Raw genomic sequence first — 14,399 nt, 5'->3', positions numbered from 1 at the left:
GACAGTTTAAGCAGTAAGATCTGTGGTTATCACAATTCTAATAAAAGCACTCCCCCAAGATTTTGACCTCTGGTATACACATAGTTTCTCCCAATTATTCAATCAAACACTAATCTAGACACTGCTGTGAAGAGATTTTTGCAGATGTAATTAAGGTACCAAATCAATTGACCTTGAGACAAAGAGATTATCTGGTTGGACTTATCCTAATCACATGAGCCCTTTAAATATAGGACATTTTCTCTAGTTGGTTGAGGAAAAAGGAAGTCAGAGGTTTGAAGATTCATGCTGTTGCAGAATTGCTGGCTCAGAATGAAGGTGGCACCCTAAGGAAGGTGGGCAGCCTCCTGGAGGTGAGAGCAGCCCCAGCTGACAACCAACAAGGAAACAGAGACCTTGGTCCTACCGTTAAGAAGAACTGAACTCTGTTCATAGCTCCTGAACTTGGGAGATGATTCTGAGACCTGGATGAGAACCACAGTCCCAGGCAATCCTTGACTGCAGGCTGGTGACACCATGAGGAGAGTCCAGCTACTCCATAGCCAAGAACTACAGAACTGTGAGCTGGCCAGCAGCTGGCAAGTTGCTAAATTTTTGGTCATGTGTCACAGGGCCCTAGAACACTAATGCAAATTACAATTTTTTGCTTTTATTTATTTTATTATTTTATTTATTTTTGGTATGAGGATTGAACCCAATGAACCACATCCTTAGTCCTTTTTATTTTTATATTTTAAGACAAGTTCTCACCAAGTTGCATAGGGCCTTACTAAGTTATTCTGGCTGGCTTTAAACTTGGTATCCTCTTGCTTCAGCCTCCTGGGATTATAAGTTCATGCCACTATGCACAGCTCCATCATTGGTTTTTGAGATTTCTCAGGGTCCTGACATCATATTAATCAAATAACCAGCCCCAAGAATACCTGCATACTAATTTGACAACATGTAGTCTTTATAATGCTTTGTCCTCATAAATACATTTGGAAGCATAATTGGCTATTCTTAGTGGTCTATAGTAATTGAGATTCAGCAAGAGACTAGGGAAAATTGGCAGTTCCAAATTTTAAAATTTAAATTATAAGAAGGATCTTCCTTAAAGAGAATCTGTTAAAAAGAATATTAACCAGAAGGTAGAAAAACAAGAAGGAATAGACTGAAGTAGATTTGTAGTTCTTCTGCATGAGAAATTCACATAAATTATTCATATAGATACATGTCTCAATTATTTGGCCTATTTGACCTTAAGGACAAACCAAAATATGGCTGTATTGGTGTTCAGAGGTGACTTATTCAAAGATGTTTGCTCCTTCCATTGAAGACTATGGACAGTAACCTTCCTTCTAAAATAAACCCTACATTTTCCTGATTTGTCACTATTCTATGTTGCATGGGCTGCTTCCTCGGAGACTGAGAGTATGTGATAGGAGCAGGGAAGAGGTGGCAGAGCACCTCAGACAGGAATACTGCTGAGGGGAACAAGCTCAGTGGTGAACTATCACAAAGTGTTCAGTTGTAGAAATAGAAACATAAAGATAGCACAATGTCTCTCAGAAAAATTAACTAAATCAAAATAAAGACATATTCCAGGTTTTAAGTTTATTATAAAAGAAAATAATGTGTGTACTTCATAAACCTGAAGTTTTAAAAAAAATGTCTCTTTGAAAATACATAATATGGGCGCTAAGAGAGTATGTAGCTCAGCAATAGACTGAGCGCTTTACATGCACAAGGGCCTGGGTTCAATCTCCAGCATTGCCAAAGAATTTCTTTTTTGTCAATTATATCTTAATAAAGCCGGATAAAATAAAGCATGTTGGGATTAAAATAAGTCCCCCTCACCCTCAGGCTACTTGATAAGATCATTAGTAGAAAGAGATTATAACCTTGAATTCCTCTCTTAGGTGGTAATACTTCAATTGATCTAATGTAGGATCATGTTCTATTCCTCTTTATATTAAAATTCTATTTTTATGTAATTATGATAAGGTTAGGTAAGAGCCTTATTTTTCCTCTCAAATTTTTGTTAAAATCCCACCTGACCCCCCCTCCAAAATGGCTAACCACATGAGAGGCCCCCACATAAAATATGTATGTGGGTTACTATTTTGTGAAATTTCAAAACCTGGGAATGATTAGGCCAATAATTACTGTTTTGTCGAATAAGATGACCCAATTCTTCCAGTTTTCTCCTCGCTACTTTTTATAACTTCATTTACATACCTCCTTGTCCAGCTCACCATCATTTCTCCTGAAGTAAAGTGCTTATTCCTGGCAACCAGATTTATAAATGGTAACTAATGAAAGTCTACATCGTGGCCAAGAAAAAGTCAATTTGTATAAATTCTTTAGACAAGAATTATGTCAGAGAGTTATCTCTTGTCAAAGGAACTTTTTGCTGTATAAGATAGGGATACTTGTGGTATTAAAAATGACCCTTGGATCAGAAACTAAATGCAAAGAATTTAACTATGAAACTGAGTACAAATCCACCTTCTCATCAGGCCTTCCTGACAGAAGCCTTCTAAAACTAGAGTGTCAAATGTCTTGGCTTCCGCTTCCTCAGACATATTGTTACTGCAGACCACGTGGAGCAAAGTGTGGGGAGGATAAGGTATGTGCAGAGTGAATTGATAAAAATATGTAACGTTTTTAAAATTTGTTAAATGTTGTTTCAGTTAGTTTTTTCACCTCTGTGACCAAAATACCTGACAAGAAAAAATTCAGAGGAGGAAGACATTTATCTAGGGCTCATGGTTTCAGAGGTCTCAGTCCATAGATGGCCAACTCCATTGCTCCTGGCCCAAGATGAGGCAGCACATCATGATGGATGGATGTGGTTGAGGAAAACAGTAGCCCCCAATGACGGACCACAGCCAGCCATATCCTGCCAGCCTGTTAATCCCTATCAGGGGATAAATGCACTAAGTTAAGAGTTTCATTTGCCCAATAATTTCATCTCTAAACTTTCTTGTATTGTTTCACACATGAGCTTTAGGGGTACACTTCATGTCTAAAACATAACAAATGTGTATATGTAAAACAAATGACTTATATCTGTCTTTAAAATAGAATAATATGGGAAGAGATTAAAGGTCATTGTTATTACTTATGATTAATATTACAATTATAACATTTGAATTTAAACAGAGTAAATTAGTTCTCCCACATAATCCTTATAAAAGTAAAAATGTTTCATTTTCATTGAAGCAAAAAGTTTAGCTGGGCTCTGTGTGTTTTCTCATGAAGTGGTATAGAAAAACAATTTTGCATTATTACTCCATAATTATTGTTATTGATATTATACCAAGAACATAAATCATTACCATATCTCAGTTCTAGGAATGACAGTATATAGAAGTAAATGTCCCACAATTTAAGTCTCTTAACATAGTAAAGGCAACAATAACTTAAAATGCTTCTTTTTAATAAATGTCATAAAATTTCAGAGACTATATTTGAAATATAGTCTGAATTCTTTTAACTTCAACAGTAATTTGATTTGTTTTGGATTCCTGCCAACTTTTGACTATTGTCCAAAATATCTTGGAAATTAAGTCCAACATTTGCTCATGACTAATATAGTCTGTAGAACTATGGTATGATTTGGGGGGAGGGCCCCAATAGACAATTAAAAACTATAAGTTAATGAATAACATGAATGTTTTTCCAGCAACTTTTGGTTTAATATATATACACACATAAATACATATATACATATAGAAGATAATATATATAGTTAATACATATATATAGTTGCAATTATTATTATTATTTTGGATATAAGAATTATCTCTTTTGTGTGATTTAAAATTAGCCTTTACCTTTCATTCATTTTACTTGCTTTGACTTTATAAATAAAACTGAAAAAAAATGTTAATGCATAAACAGCAGTTTTGATAGACAAAGGCAAGAACAGATATCATTGTGATAGAATTAGTGGTAGCAGACCGACAGCACTCTTCATGCATTAAACTCCTAAAGCATTACTGTCCACATACATCCTTTAGTTGACTGTGTTTCTGGGACAATCGATGTTTCTTGTCTACAATGCATACATGAATCACTCTTCTAAGCAGTGCACATATTGGTCAGAGTCAGCTTCTCCACAGCTGCCACATTCTATCTGTTCATTTAGATATGTCCACTTCTCCTTAGCAAAGGCTCAGAAGTTAATTATTTTCACGAGTAAATGAGGTTTTCTTCAAGTCTTTATGGGTAGTGTTATAAAATAATTATATGGAAAAATGACCAGAGACTCAAGCACTGATCATTTGAATTAAGTCTATACTGTTTAGTTTGGTAGTATTTGAACACTTGAATGAGAATGTCAAGGTCATAATTCTGTTTTCCTATCATAATAAATTTATGTATATAGTGAAAACTCAATTTTGAATGAATACATGATAATGAGGCATTTATCCTTTAACACTTTGTTTTGAAACTCTTTAAACTTGCAGAACATTCGCAAGAGTCGGAAGTAAGCACCCATATAACATCATTGCCTGGATTTACCAATTGCCAACACTTCTTTTTGGTCACATTTGCATACTCATGTATGTATCTGCATGTGTCTGTTTTTATGTGTGTACAGTCACATAGACAATATATACGTCTGCAACTATATATACATATATGGGCTTGTATGTATATGTTTATATATACATATATATTTATAATAGCCATGAACACGTACATGTGCATTTGTAGCTGAATCATTTGAGAATTAATGAGATGTACATTCATAATCTTATTCCTCAGGCTAGGCCTTGTCTAGTGGCATGTGCAAAATAACATTTTTACTTCTATTTTAATACTTAAATACATTGCCTTTCTCGTGAAAGTTTAACAAAGTTTGTACAATATAATATTTAGAAATAAAAGGAAATTTTAACATCTTTTCCTCAATTACCACAAAGTCAAATCACATTTTAGTATTTTACTTAATCTAATGTTAATAATTGGCCTCCAGACAGCCATCTCTTCCCTCCCTTCCCCTGTTCCCCAACCCCAAACTTATTCTCCTCTTGCAGACAAAAATCAAGTCGAACTAGAATTGGATCTTGCCATTGTCTGCTGAGAACACTCCATGATTTCCTATCTCACTTAAGCGCTATACTACTTTCTTAAACAGGCTATCAGAAACTCCACTTATTCCTTGGACTCCTTTAACATCATGTGCTGCTTACTATAGTGATGTAGCCATGTGGATGTTTATAGCAGCTCAACTCACAATAGCCAATCTATGGAAACAGCCTAGGTGTCCTTCAACAGATGAATGGATAAAGAAAATGAGGTATATATACACAATGGAGTATTACTCAGCCACAAAGAAGAGTGAAAAGTATGGCATTTGAAGGTAAATAGATGGAACTGGAGAATATCATGTTAACTGAAATAAGCAAATCCCCAAAAAACCAAAGGCAAAAATGTTCTCTCTTGATTTGTAGATGCTAACTCATAACAAGGGAGAATGGAGAGGGGAAAAATAGAGACCACTGGATTACACACAGGGAAATGAAGGGAAGGGAGGGAGGAAGGGAATAGAAAGACAGTAAAACTAATTGGTCATAACTTTTGGAGCCTTATATTTGTATACACAACCAGGGAAACTCCACATCATGTACGACCATGAGTGGGAACCTAAATAGAATAAGTTATACTCTGAGTATGGACATTCTACCAAAATACTTTCTACTATCATATATTATATAACTTAAAAATTTACCTGCTGCTCCTCACAACCTTAGCCTCAGGGCATCTGCACCTCCTTTTGCCTCTGCTTGGGACATTTTCCCCTAGAATACTCAAGGCTTATCACCCTCTCCTTAGATCTTGATCTAAATACTATCTTCTCATAGAGTCTTTTCATAGTCAATCTGTTTTAAAAGTAAAAAAAAAAATGCAAGCAATCCCTATACCTTACCTTACTTAATTCTTCTCATGGGCACTTACCAGTATCTAATATACTATGTATTTTATATATTTACCCATATCCAAGTTTTAAAAGGTCAATGCTTGCCTGTGTTGCACCCTGCTAAATCACCAGTCCTGTGATGGTGCCTGGCATGTTGGAGGTACTCTCTAGATATTGCATACATATTTTAATTTGTGAAGCATTTTCAACTTTTAAATTTTTATTATTGCATTATAATTATACATAATAGTGTGATTCATTGTGACATTCATGTATGCACATAATATAATTTGGTCAACTTTAATTTTACAGTACCTTCTTTTTCTTCCCTTCTGCCTCCTCTGGTCCCCTTTCTTTACTAGACACCCTTTATTTTAATGAGATTCCTTTTTCCCTTTTCCTTCTCAGCTTCCACATATAAGGAAAAACATATGACCCTTGACTTTGAATGTTTTGAGAGCATTTACAATAATGCCCTCAAGTTCCAAGTTCCATCCATTGTCCTGAAAATGAAATTAAAACTCCATTGTGTACACATGCCACATTTTCTTTATCCATTCATTTGTTGACAGACAGCTAGGCTGGTTCCATAACTTGGCTAGTGTGATTTATGCTGCTATAAACATGGGTATGCATGTATCTCTATAGTATGCTGACTTTAATTCTTCTGGATAAATACTGAGGTATTTTTAAAATAAAGGAATTATACAGATACAATCAAGGCAGTGAAGTGATTATATTAAGAGTTTAAGTCTTTTTTGGCCTATATTACTTTAGGATAGCCATGAATAATATTAACTGCTCAATTTTGTAAGCATTGTGCTCTTCTGGCATCTTCCATACCCACTAGCTTTTGAGTGTACTAATTATTTGTTGCCACGTAACAAGTTACTTCAAAACTTAGTGGCTAAATGTAACAAATGTTTGGTATCCCAGTCTCTATGATGAGGAATTAGGGTGCAACTAGTTGGTGCCCTGGTTCTACACCTCTTGCCACATTTCCCATGAGGGTGCAGTCAAATCCATGGCTGGGTCTGCAGCCATCTAAGGCTCTCCTGGGGCTGAGGAATCTACTTTCAGGTTCACTCATGTAGTTGCTGGCTGGCCTGGGTTCCTGATCACATGGGCTGCCTGAGTGTCCTTATGATGCGGGAATAGAAAGGCAGTAGAATTAATTAGTCATAACTTTTGGAGCCTTATAAATAGATAAAGAGAGCTAGAGAAAACTTCCAAGACAGAAGCCACAATCTTTTATAGACTAATCTCAGAAGTGGCATTTTAGACCATCTCGCATCCAAGGGGAGATTATGCAGGTGTGACTAGCAAGAGGCTGGGATCCCAGGAGGCCATCAGAGGCTGGCTAAAAGTACTGATCATTTTATAGATACAGGAGTTGAAACCTAAAGATGTCAATTTTTCCCAAGTTACATAGTCAAAGGGCAATAAAGAAATCCTGAATGCCTGCTCAGCATCTTTTCAGGATTATTGATAAAATTAAATTATAATAATTATTATTTTCAAAAACAAAAATCAAGAAATACATTTTTACCTCTCTAGATAACAGGTACAACTTAATCACTTTATATAGGTCATCATCACACTTAATCCAGAAAACAATTCTATTCTTATGATACACATTTTACAAATAAGAAAAAATGAAAATAAATGTCACACAGCAAAAAAAAAAAAAAAAAAAAGTGTCAGGGATGACCTTCCAAGTTATCAGTCTGGCTTGAGTGGTTGCTCTCAAAACCAGCACTCTCTACTGTATGCCTCTTAGCCCAGCTACTCAGGAGACTGAGGCAGGAGAATCTCAAGTTCAAGGTCAGTCTCAGCAACTTAGCCAGACCCTGTCTCAAAATTCAAAAAGGACTGGGGATGTAGCTAAGTGGTAGAACACCCATGTATTCAAATCCCCAGTTCCAGGGGATGGAGGGAACTAAAGCCAAATGGTTTTCTTAAATTCATCAAAATTTATTTTAACTCATCAAAACTTGAAACAAGAGAGTTCTGGTGCTATTTTAAAGTTAATCTGTTCCATCAACACGCAAGCAAAACCACTTCCTATTAAAGATTATATTCATTGTGTATACTGTCCAGTAGTGAGAAACCAACAGAAAAAGTGTGTGTCTGTAATCAGATCTGGTCTGGGTGGAACATCTACATGCTATGATGTTCTCATTGCTCCCCTCTGGCAAAGGAATAAAAAAGCCACACACAGAATACCATCCAGTACTTGGGAAATACCTCTCCTCCTCTCTTCTTTCCAGTTTATAGAAGTTCCCCTTCCAAATGGCAATAAGTCACTCCAGAGAATGCATTTTCTAAAGGATGATTGCCCTTCTTGAGTAGTGACGCACTTAAGGCAGGCATGCAGTAATCCCCAGAAATGTACCGCCTGGAGTGTCTTATTGCTTAATTAGACCTGGCACTGCGCCACTTCTTCTTAGCCTTGAACCAGTGCAAGAGCCTTGGAAGGAGGCACGGGTATAAGAAGTGCTATTTCAGGGGGATATAAAGTGATGGCACAATGCCAGTCTGCAGAAAACAAAGCCAAGTGTTCCTGCTACCTCGATGAAATGTCAAAATGCCTGGCTTTATTGTAGTCAGAGATTAAACCCATCGCTGTACCATGGCTAGGGTTTAAACATGATCTCTGTTGTTCTAAAAGACTTTATAATCTTCACTCACAGGACCACAGGCCATAAAAGCACCCAGTAATTTGGAAGATATAACAAAAAGTTAATTGTAGGAGTGTAGAAGCTGTACGTTGAAGAAGCTTAGATAGAGATCACAGACTAGCCAATTATTACAACAATAAATGTAACTTTCCCCCAAAGTATTCATTGAACAGAAAGGAGAAGTCTTCATTGTAATTATGTAAACACAATCTCTTACTTCCTTCAACAGCCTATCATCTTTTATAAAAAATAATACAGTCATGTGTCACTTAACAACAGGAATATGTTCTAAGAACTGTGTCAATAGACAATTTTGTTATCATAGGAACTTCATAGAGTATCCTTAAAAACCTAGATCAGTCACTAGAAATAGCCTCTTGAGACAATCTTCTGCAGCATAACACAGTCCACTCCTTTACAGTAACTTTTTTTTAATAAGTAGGAGTAGACTTTAAAAATAACCATACAAGTATAGTCTGGTAAATACATGAGCCAATGGTATGTGCTATGCTTTTGTACCACTGGCACTACAGTAGATTTGTTTATACCAGCATCACCACAGCAACATGAGAACTGTGTTGCACTGTCACATTCTGACAACCATGACATCACTAGGTGATAGGAATTTTTATAGTCTTATGGGACCCTTATTTGCCATAATGCAGTATATTAGGCAGCACATAATTGTATTACATTTTACCAAAGAGCAAATGTCTAGTCCTCCTCAGCTGCATTGTAAAACTCTGAGGCTCCAGGCGATGCCCCAGCTTTCCTATCTGCTCAGAAAATTTCTATAGAAGTTTTCTTGAGCATCAGCAACACAATACATTGTACAGACAAATTTTAACTTTACGTGATCCCTGCACTTGTCACTTCCTTTTTCAGTTTTGAGACAGTCTACCTGGAGTCCTCATTAACTAGATGCTTTGCTTCTTCCTCAGCAATCGGTTCTGCCTTGCCCAGAGAATCCATGGAGACTGAGGCAAACTCCTATCATCAAAGGATATCAACTCTGTGCAATGACAGAATGATCCCTAAGAACAAATCTTTGTTTTTTACCATGAATGATGATGAAAAAATATATATAATTATTCTTTATAAACAATCCTGTAAAATCATCAGACACCTATGTTGTTTTTTCAAGATCTGCACTATGTCTAAACCAACAATTTATTCAATACTTAGTATGTTTTCCTGAGCGATATAAACTAGTCCTCCTCACCAGTAACAATGTACCAGGAGCAGATGAGGACATAGACTGAATTACCTCATACCTAATATCTGTCCAGTAACAATGTACCTGGAGGCTTAGAATCAGAAAGAAATTATTATTAGAAGTCAAGACTAGCAAAACAAGACACGGGACTCAAGACAACATGGCAATTCTCAGCTCTGTCTCTAAAAATTATTGAGCATTATTAAGAATTTCAAGACAACAGTAGGCATAAAATAAACTAGGGGCCTCAATGAGTGCAGACTTTTGTGAAATGATATGTGTCACATCCATACAGCTGGCCACACCAGAAATCTAAAATGCAATATTAATATTAAATGAAAAGCATTTAAATATATATGCTCCATAGCATTGATAGATACACAAGTTTTCATAAATCAAAGTAGCCTGTTTTCAGCCCTTCCTTGTCAAATCAGCAAAACAAACAGATCTTCACACCAAATTTACCAACCAAGAAACAAACAGCTTACAACAGAATTCATCTTCAGATAACTGACATCCCTGCCCTGCTGGCAAGGCTGGTGAATATTCTGAAACTAAAATAAGAATTTTAAAAATATAATTATGAATGTGTTGTATTCTGTTAAAAAGAAGGAGCTGTGAATCTATTTTTTTAAGTTTTAAAATGAAAAGCAGCAGTGAGACAAAAGAGCATACATGGGGCATGGGAGAAGACAATTTAACAGTGAATTATCTTCCTGGTTCCCACTGAGTCTTTCAGGACATCATGTTTTATAATTTAACTACAAGTTTGGAATTCAGTGTTCACGGTGCCGATATCCAGAAATACTTCATAACTCCATAAGCATTTTTTTTTTGTCTTTCTTTAAACAGCATGTCTTTTTCCATCTTGAGGAACTGGGAAAATAATTGACATCAGCCTTGACAGTGTTGGAGTGGTGGGTTACAAGGAGTCTCCTGGTGGAGAGAAACAAAGAGCAGATGATGACATAGACCGAGTTACCTCATACCTAATATCTGTCCAACAAGGACTGCAATTAGATTTATGTGCTGAGAAATCGAGTTAATCATTGATGTTCCAGGCAAATGTCTCCAAAGCTTGGATTTTACTGGATCATATCAAATGAGGGAGAAGAAACAGATGTATTTTCCCAACTGGGAAAAAAAATAAGAGACAGAGTTGTGGCTCAGAAAGAAACTATGTGTGATACATATGTGCCTGATTAATCTACAGTGCCTTTCCTTTCACATATATCTAGAATATGCAATTTATTTCGATGTTTATGTATCGTTTGATATTCTATCGGCTTGAGAAAAAAATGACTGCTCCTATAAATGTCATCATGGAGTAGAATTATAACTTGTTTGTTTAGATAACTTCTCTGTTTATCTCCTTGAGTTATTCTGATACCGGTAGTGATTCATACCACTCTCTTACCTCTCTCCAAACCATGTAGTTAGGAAAGTCTCTAAAGAAAGTCATTTCTTTTTTTATTTTAATACCATTTTCTCCCTTTGGCATGTTCTTTACGACCTTCCAATTTATGACTGTCTCTTATTTTGAGAGTATTTGAATGCCTTCAGACAATATTTTCCACTGAATAAGTGACCTATGAGCTTATGATATGAGAAAGTACTGTTATTGCTTCTTATGTTTAGGTGTAAGTTTGGAGTTTATCACTGACCTGCTGAATGAAAGTTTTTACACTTAAAAATAGGATCAAAGATACCCAACAATATAAAATGAGAATGTTGTATCCTTGTCCCTGACCCTAGGATTGTGGTTTTCTTTATATTACAGACTGGGAAAGGATTGTGTGAATGTTATTGTCCCATTTACCAACATTTCTAAGTATGAAACTTCCCTCTAGTACATTCAGAAAGTTCCACACGCTCTGTAAGTTTGGAGCAGACCATATATGTCCTAGAAATTAAAAATTTTAACATCTTCTTTTTTCTAATATTGCAAACCTGATTTTCTTTTACTCCTACTAATTTCATAGCTCATGTACACATAGAAAATTTTTTTCTACCTTCTTTTTTCCCTCCCTCCTTTGATCTTTTCTTCTCTCTTCCCCCGCCCCTTTTTCCCCCCTTCATTTCTCCCTCCCTCCCTTCCTTCCTTCCTTCATATATCATGATATTTCTACATAAGTTCTTGTACAAATAAACTTCTGTGGAGATCACATGGCTTTCCAGGACCATTCTGACTTCTCCTCTGGCATCTAGGAAGGTACCAATGAGATAAACAGGAGACTGGACATTATTTGCATTCCCCTTTGATTGATGGAGGTTACTGGGTTGTTTACATGCTCTTTACTTCTTCAACATCCAAAAAGTGAGCCACTATTACAAGATATGTTTAATTAGATGTCAATGAAGTAAGCTGGATACATGGAGCCATAAAATTAACCTGGCAACTCTAACCTTAGCTTTTTAAAGTGGTTTATACAACTACTTTGTTCAGGCATGAAAGTTGTCAGCACCTGTTCTGCCTTACATTACTACTACAGGAGGAAAATGAGTATAAATTTTGTTTGTTGTTTATTCCCCCATTGTGACTGTAAATTAATGCTGTTTTTTTCCCTTAAAAAGTATATGAGAAAAAGAGTCTCAACATTCTAATTTATTTTTTCTCTTTTATACTCTCTCACACTGTTAAAAACTGACTGCCCAATATTTTTGTTCGTAGAGTAGCACCAAATCCTCATTTTATTTTTCCAGCCCTTCTAACAGCTCATTAGATGCTTCATCTACAAAACATACATGAAGTACATTTGGTTCTGTCTGTCTTCCTTCATTTATACGTGCTACTAGATTTCTGGATTCCAGTTGGAACCACGGGAATAGAAGTGTGCAAATACATCCAGTTTTTAAAAAGAGAAAAAATACTCCATTCTCCATTCTGAATGTCATCTTTTTCACAGTTGACATAAATTTAGAAAACCTTATTAATTTTGGAAAATTGCAATCTCAACATTCGTGAGACCTAGATAAGTATTTTCTATTATACCTAAAGGTCTTAGTTATCGTACATCTGCTTTATTTTACATTACATCAAATCTCAGCAATGATCTGTTATTACTTTTTTCTTCAGTGCTGGAAATTGAACTCAAAGCCTAACACATTCTAGGCAAGGGTCTATCACTGAGCTATGCTACCAGCCCCTGTTATTATTTTATGTAGATATTGTCAATTTCAGACACTTACCCTTCTTTAAAATGTATCATACCTAAATATTTAAAAGTATAGCAAGAATGACTACCTAATTTATGGGGCCAGTGCAAAACAAAAATGGAGGGCCTCTTGTTCAATGTTATTAAGAATTTTATAACAATTATAGCAGAGCATTAAGCCAAATTTGAGTCCTTCTAAATGTGTGGCCCTATGCAACAGTCTAGGGCAGACATCCACAGAAGTTGGCTCTTTTGCTAGTTTATATCAGTTTCTTCTAAGTCATAATTCTAGAACCACATTTCCTACCAATCTCAAAAATTTGGGGCCTCTTATTTCTATTTCCATATAACAAGTGAATACACATGTTCATTCCCAGATTACTTTAACAAGGAAACTTGGTTATTGTTTGTTTGTTTGTTTGGTTGGTTTTTTTAGGTTTTTGTTTTGTTTTTTTACGTTTCTTTAGTGTTTGGTTTTCTGCCAGGTTGTTAAAAACCTCAATGATATTATTTTAAAACAGAAGAATGTCAGTCCCCCATGTGAACATATTGGGAATGGGGTTGAAGTAAAGCCTTCAGATTCGGAAGTTACTCATTCCATTTGGAATGCTTTCCCATATGCCAGTTCACATGAATTGATTTAGGTGAGCTACAGTATTTTTGCTGAGAAACAAACCAGGTTCACATAGTAACAAACTCTACTCTTACCCACAAGCCACTCAATCATTCTGTATCAGTTAGACCTTAGCAGCCAGCTTTTGGATTGTCCTCATGCAGCACTTTCTTGAAGAAGGTGATCCAGAAAAGAACAGGAGACAGTCCATAAGGCAAATGCTGCCATCTAGAGAGACAGAGAGGAGAACATCATGAGAGGAGTAATTTTCCAAATAAAAATTGAAAAAATAAAAATAAAAACCCTCAGCTGATGAGTGAGGAATTCTTCGAAGAAAATATCATCGCTTATAAAACATCAGCATTTCATAAGAAGATGCCAGGAAGAATTCATCTAATTTGAGAAGAAAGCTTATTTGATTAATGATTCTGTGGAATGGAGAACCTATGAAAGATCTTCTTCTTAAAATTGTACACAGGAAACTTTAAAGGTAATTTTCCTAAGGCTATGTAAAATAACTGCATCTCAACTAATTGTTTTACTTGTCTAAAATGTAAATAACAAATAGCTTCATTTTTAAATTTCTCTTGTTTAAGCAAAGTCATAAAAGTTGGAATTATCTGTAGTAGACTGGTCAGTTTACCTTATTTTCATGGTACAAGGACATACTGGGAACTCTGTGTAGATTTAAAACAGTATAAATTGAAAAAAAAATCAAACAGACAAACACAAAGGAACTGCTAAAAATGCTTGAAAAACCAAGGGAAAAGGCAGGGATCTAACTTGTCTCTATATATTATATGTGCAATCATTTGAACAA

General features: G+C 35.7%; 1 long non-coding RNA gene across 2 annotated transcripts in view; it reads left to right on the top strand.

Moving 5' to 3' along the window:
• The first annotated feature begins 239 nt into the window (after positions 1–239).
• Positions 240–14,399, top strand: part of LOC144366871 (uncharacterized) — a 56,794-nt gene continuing 42,634 nt past the window's right edge. For both annotated transcript variants that reach the window (XR_013426016.1, XR_013426015.1), the window contains exons 1-3: positions 240–2,611; positions 4,458–4,553; positions 9,537–14,069. This is a non-coding gene — a long non-coding RNA (uncharacterized LOC144366871). The remainder of the gene's footprint in view (positions 2,612–4,457; positions 4,554–9,536; positions 14,070–14,399) is intronic.

Source organism: Ictidomys tridecemlineatus, chromosome 9 (assembly GCF_052094955.1).
Source record: "Ictidomys tridecemlineatus isolate mIctTri1 chromosome 9, mIctTri1.hap1, whole genome shotgun sequence".
NCBI classification, from domain to species: Eukaryota; Metazoa; Chordata; class Mammalia; order Rodentia; family Sciuridae; genus Ictidomys; species Ictidomys tridecemlineatus.
The sequence above is the reverse complement of the archived record's forward strand: the minus strand, read 5'-3'. Positions and strand labels throughout refer to the sequence as shown.